Below are 6,000 nucleotides of genomic sequence, written 5' to 3' on the forward strand. Positions count from 1 at the left end.
AGAATATTGCATGTGATGAAAGAAACATTGCATATTGTGTAAGAAATATGCATTTGCAAGAGAATATTGCATATGATGTAAGAAATTTGCATATATGAGAGAGTGTTGCATATGACAAAAGAAACATTATATATTGTGGAAGAAATATACATTTACAGTAAAGTGTTGCACATGCAGGAGAGTGTTACATATGACGAAAAAAAACATTGTATATTATAGAAGAAATCTGTATCCATGGGAAAGTGTTGCATATGACAAAATAAACATTGGATATCGTGAAAGAAATCTGCATCTATAGGAGGATGTTGCAAATGATGGGAGAGTGTTGCATATGTGGAAGAGTGTTTCATGTGACGGAAGAAACGTTGCATGTCATGAAAGAAATCTACATCTACATGAGAGTGTTACATGTAATTAAGGGTCTTTTTGCATATGAATTGCAAATGTTGTAAGCATTCGTCGCATCATTTTTTATAGTATCTCTTATACATATTTGAATAAGAGTACATATTTTCATAAAAACCATTAACAATATCCTAAAAAATAAGGTTACCAATTTCAACATAGCATCTATTTGATAAGTTTTTGAGAGAAGTGGATTCTCTTGAAAAATGTACTTATTATGAATGTGTATTCTTCACTTTTCATGATAACAATTTAAGATATTCTAAAATTTACTCTTTTTTTTATGAAAACGCAAAATTTTTCATGAAAATACCTATAAATATTCTGAAAAACAAATAAAAATATTGAAATTTTTTCAAATCTTTCAAGAAAATATCAATGATAACTATTGTTATATGTAAAGTTTAATCACACTCACTTAAAGCATCAATAAAAATAATTAAACACCAACTAATCTGTTTGTTATTAAATAATAATATATTCTTACATCCCTTAACAACATAATTACATTAGAATAAGATAATACATGATAATTATATTACAACAAGATATTCCCTCATACAGTCTTTGCAGAATATCCAAGCTCAGAGAGTCTCCAATATATTCCCTCATTGGCCATTGCTGATATGCTCACTAGAAAGAGGAAGGAAAGAAGGAATGACAGATCCACGATCTTCTCGCATGTCATGAAAAGTTAGGGTTTATTGTATCAAGTCAGTGTGACTTATGAAAGGTGTAAAACAATATCGTTCTTACACAATTTAATAACCTTTCATGAGATAGACAAATCCACTGATAAATCAGAAGCATTACTTATATAGAGGACGCTCTTGATAATTAACATACCTTAGGGTCTAGATCATGGATTGCCACCATCTCTGGGGTACACTAGCGGTACTGCCAATGGAGTAGAGAGAGAGGATAGATAATTTATCCAGCATGACTGTTCATCAATTTTTTCGTCATTTTGCAACCAAATACTCTTACTTAATGCTGATATCCCTTGGTCACGCCGGTAATGAGATTTTCAACGTGGCTAGTAGTAGTTCTGAGGGTAGCTGATGTTTTTTTTGGATCCAACACCAATCTTCGGATCTTAGGACCAGAAAATGCCGTAGGGTTTGAACCAAGAGAGAAGATCCTCGTTCTTCACCCGCTCTTCCACCATCTTCAAAACTAACATCTCAACACTCACCATTTGTTTCCATATAACAACTCGTCACTGCCGTCGGCATCACAGGGTTGCTGGCCAGAACAATGTCAATGTTGTTGCTAACAATCGCAAGAGGGGGTAGGAGAGGAGATAGAGGAAGAAGATTTGGTGAGGGTAATTTAGTTATTTAACACTCAAACATGTTGATACCACACGACCTTGGTCCTTCCCCAAATTTTAATGTCTTTTCAGCAAAAAATATGCATGTCAGTTTTTTTTTGGAACAATTCTCCCTAATTTAATTTATCATATAAAATTAATATATTTTTAATTTTTAATTTGATATATTAAATGTAACGTTTGAGATACTAAAAATTAATATGGTATCGTGTATTATGTGTATTAATCCGAGTTTGAAAATTTGCTGTAGAGTTATATCCTTAATTGGGAATTGTATGAGCATCTCATCACTTACAAAAGTGGAGCCTCAAAGTCACAGATTGATTTTCTTTTGGTTAGGAACACAGATAGAAAACTTTGTAAAAATTGTAAGGTGATCCCCGGAGATGCTGTAACGACACAACATAGGGTTCTAGTCCTTGATGTGTGTATTATGAGTAAAATCCAAAAACATCGACAAGTAGTAACACCAAGGATTAGGTGGTGGCAATTAAAAGGTGAGAAGCAAGATATTTTCAAGCGAAATCTTTTGGATAAAGGAATTTGGGATTCTCAGGGAAGTGCTAACATCATATGGGAGGATATGGCTAAAAAGATATGAGAGGTTGCAAAAGTAGTTTTGGGAGAATCGAAAGGTTCTGGTCCGAAAGATAAGGAGTCTTGGTGGTGGAATAATAGTGTACAGGACAAAATCAAGTATAAGAAGAATTGTTTTAAAGCCATACATTTGTGTAACAATGAGGAAAATTGGGAGAGGTACCGTATGGCTAAGAAGGAAACTAAAAGAGCTGTGGGTGAAGCTCGTTCTAAAGCTTTTGAAGAATTTTATAAGAACCTTGAGACGAAGGAAGGAGAGCAAAATATTTATAAGATTGCCAAGAGTAGGGAAAGAAAATCAAGAGATTTAGAACAGGTAAGGTGTATTAAGGATGAAGAGGGAAGCATTTTAGTTACAGATGATGAAATTAAAAATAGATGGGAGACTTATTTTTTTAAACTTTTCAATGATGGAGAGGATTCATCTAGTAACTTGGAGGATTTAGTAACTGGTGAAGGAGAACAAAATTTGTCATTCTATCGAATAATACGTGATAAGGAGGTAAAGGAAGCTCTTAAAAAAATGACAAATGGTAGAGCCAACGGACCTGATTGTATATCTATCGAAGCGTGGAAATGTTTAGGTGAAGAAGGGGTGAGATGGTTAACTAGGTTATTTAATGTGATTTTACGGTCCAAGAAAATGCCTGATGAGTGGAGGAGAAGTATATTAATTCCTATTTATAAAAATAAAGGAGATATTCAGAATTGTACTAACTATAGAGGGATTAAACTCATGAGCCACACAATGAAATTGTGGGAGAAAGTAATTGAGCACAGGTTGAGATTGGAGACAAGTACTTCTGAGAATCAATTTGGTTTTATGCCAGGTAGATCAACTACAGAGGCGATTTATCTACTAAGGGGATTAATGGAAAAGTATCGTTGTAAAGATAAAGATCTACACATGATTTTTATTGATTTGGAAAAAGCTTATGACTGTATACCAAGAGAAGTGCTTTGGAAAGCGTTGGAAAAAAAAGGGAGTACGGATTGCTTATATTAAAGCCATACAAGATATGTATGAGGGGGTAAAAACTAGTATAAGAACGCCTAGTAGTCAAACAAAGGATTTTCCTATAAAGATTGGACTATATCAGGGATCATCTCTGAGTCCTTATTTGTTCAACTTGATTTTAAATGTCTTGACGGAACATATTCAAGAGGAAATCCCGAAATGTATGCTCTTCGCGGATGATATAGTTCTTATAGCAGCGACAAGAGAAGAGGTTAATTGCAAACTTGAGTTATAGAGGAGGACATTGGAGTCGAAAGGTTTTCGTCTGAGTAGAAGTAAGACGGAATATTTATATTGTAAATTTGGTAAAGGACTATTCGAAAATAATTTGGAAGTGAAATTGGGAGATCAAATTATACCTCAAGTGGAAAAGTTTAGATATTTGGGAGCCATTATTCAAAATGATGGCGAAATCAGTGGAGATATTTCACATAGAATTCAAGCTGGGTGGTTTAATTGGAGAAAAGCTAAAGGAGTTATTTGTGACCATAAGGTGCCTAATAAACTTAAAGGAAAGTTTTATCGCACTGCTATCAGACCGGCAATGTTATATAGTAGTGAATGCTGGGCTCTAACGGGACAGCAAGAGCATAAAGTTGGAGTAGCAGAGATGAGAATGTTACGATGGATGTGCGGACATACACGTAAAGATAAAATTCGAAATGAGCACATACGCGAAAAAGTGAGGGTGGCACCTATTGAGGAAAAAATGGTAGAAAATCGGTTGAGATGATTTGGGCATGTACAAAGAAGACCAAGGGAGGCACCAGTGAGAAGAGTGGAATATATAACTTTGAGTCCGATTAAGAGAGGTAGAGGAAGGCCTAAGAGAACACTCTTGGAAGTTGTTGAACGTGATCTCTTAATTAATAATATTTCTAAAAGCTTGATAAATAATAGAGCACAATGGCGTCTTGCAATCCATGTAGCCGACCCCACCTAGTGGGATAAAGGCTTGTTGTTGTTGTTGTTGTTGTTGTATGTTAAAATTTTGAATATCAATCGCACGTAATTTCAACGAATCGATTTCGAAACTCATAAAGCATTCATGCATCTCATTTTCAAGGATTTTAAATTAAGGAAGTTATTATTGTCCAATACCGCTTTGGATGATTGGGCTCTTGAATCTGATTGCTTGACTTATTTCCACCCGCTTCTCCTGTAACTGATGCTGATGGAACATGGAACCATGATACGGATGCCGAGAGGACATGAAATGTGTAGTGTCATGATCCTCCCTCTTTTTTCAGGCTACTCTTATGTTAGTGTGTTGTCTTTCCCTTTCTTTCACAGGTTGTTTACTTCTTGCCTTCGGATCAGTCTTCGTTTCTCTCAAGTGATAGACACACTAATATCATTGGGATATTGGCTATAGTTTTAGCCTTCCGTTTGAGAAGGGTTGGTTCTCTTATTAGTACCTCTTGGGTACCTTTTCTTCTGCAGACGGGACTTTAGCTGACTTCATGCGCGTGGTGCATTATCAGCTTGTGGTTCTCCTTTCATTCGGCAGCATGTTTCTATACGCTGGTGACTTCGTTGTAGATTTGAATTCTGCGGGATTTTTTGCCATTCATCATGTTTGTTTTTGTTTGCCTTTAACTTCGTGCTATTTCTGTGTCCGATTTTGTTTTGATTGCGCCTTTTATGTTTGTAAGGGACTACCTTTTACTTGGAATAAATTGCTCTTGGTTCAAAAGAAAATAAATTAATTAAATTTATAAGTTGAGTTTAAATAAATTTTATTTTGAATGTGATTTTATTAGTATAAAAAGATTGGATCAGTTGTCTACTAGGGTTGATCCCTCTTAACCTCATAACTAGAATAATATAGATCAAAGACTTAGAATACTAGAACAAAAGCCAAAAAAACTATTATAGGTCGTTAAAAATATAATTTAAGAAAATTAATATTTTACAATATTTGAAATAAAATTTGGGATGTAATGCTCAGATATAATGTATATAGTTATTTTAAAATCTAATTTTATAATGCATAAAACCTATAATAATAATGATCATGAAGATGTATAATTTGAAAAGAAAGGCAGTATTTCGAATCTCAAGACCTTCAATACCAAGCCCACCATCCAGTTTATCCTTGATGACTTCATCCCTTTATGAATGGGGTAAATTAATGTCTTCATTCCATGAGACGCTATTGTACACAGGCTACTACATGCAGACATGATGACAAAGCAATTGTCTTTTAGAGAGAGGAATTTTGTTAATTATTCTAGTGTTTCAAGCGCATTCGCGCATTCCACCGTCACGTACGGTCATATAAGAGAAACATAAACACACATCAAGCAGTGCGGGACTGCATTAGCCCTTGCATCTTCCAGATAGATGCAGAATATATAGTAATCTACACAGTTTAATGGCTTACCTGCTTGATCTCGCCCCTAAATTCCGATTCCAACAGTCAAACCTGCACCCAAAGGACGCATTCCATGCTGCAAAGCACAAGTCTAATTTTACCTTTTGGGGGGGGGGGGGGAACACAAGCTACCATATTTGGGAACAGTTCGTATTGTCAGAAATCTTATTCCTCCAAGAACTCAACTACAGGCCCCACCAATCACATCTAGACTGGGTGCTAAGCGATTCCAATGACTTGAGCTTGATCCATACAATCCGAGCAAGATAC

This window comes from Prosopis cineraria, unplaced genomic scaffold (assembly GCF_029017545.1).
Source record: "Prosopis cineraria cultivar Desert tree isolate PC_DT_omini unplaced genomic scaffold, ASM2901754v1 PC11, whole genome shotgun sequence".
Lineage (NCBI taxonomy): Eukaryota > Viridiplantae > Streptophyta > Magnoliopsida > Fabales > Fabaceae > Prosopis > Prosopis cineraria.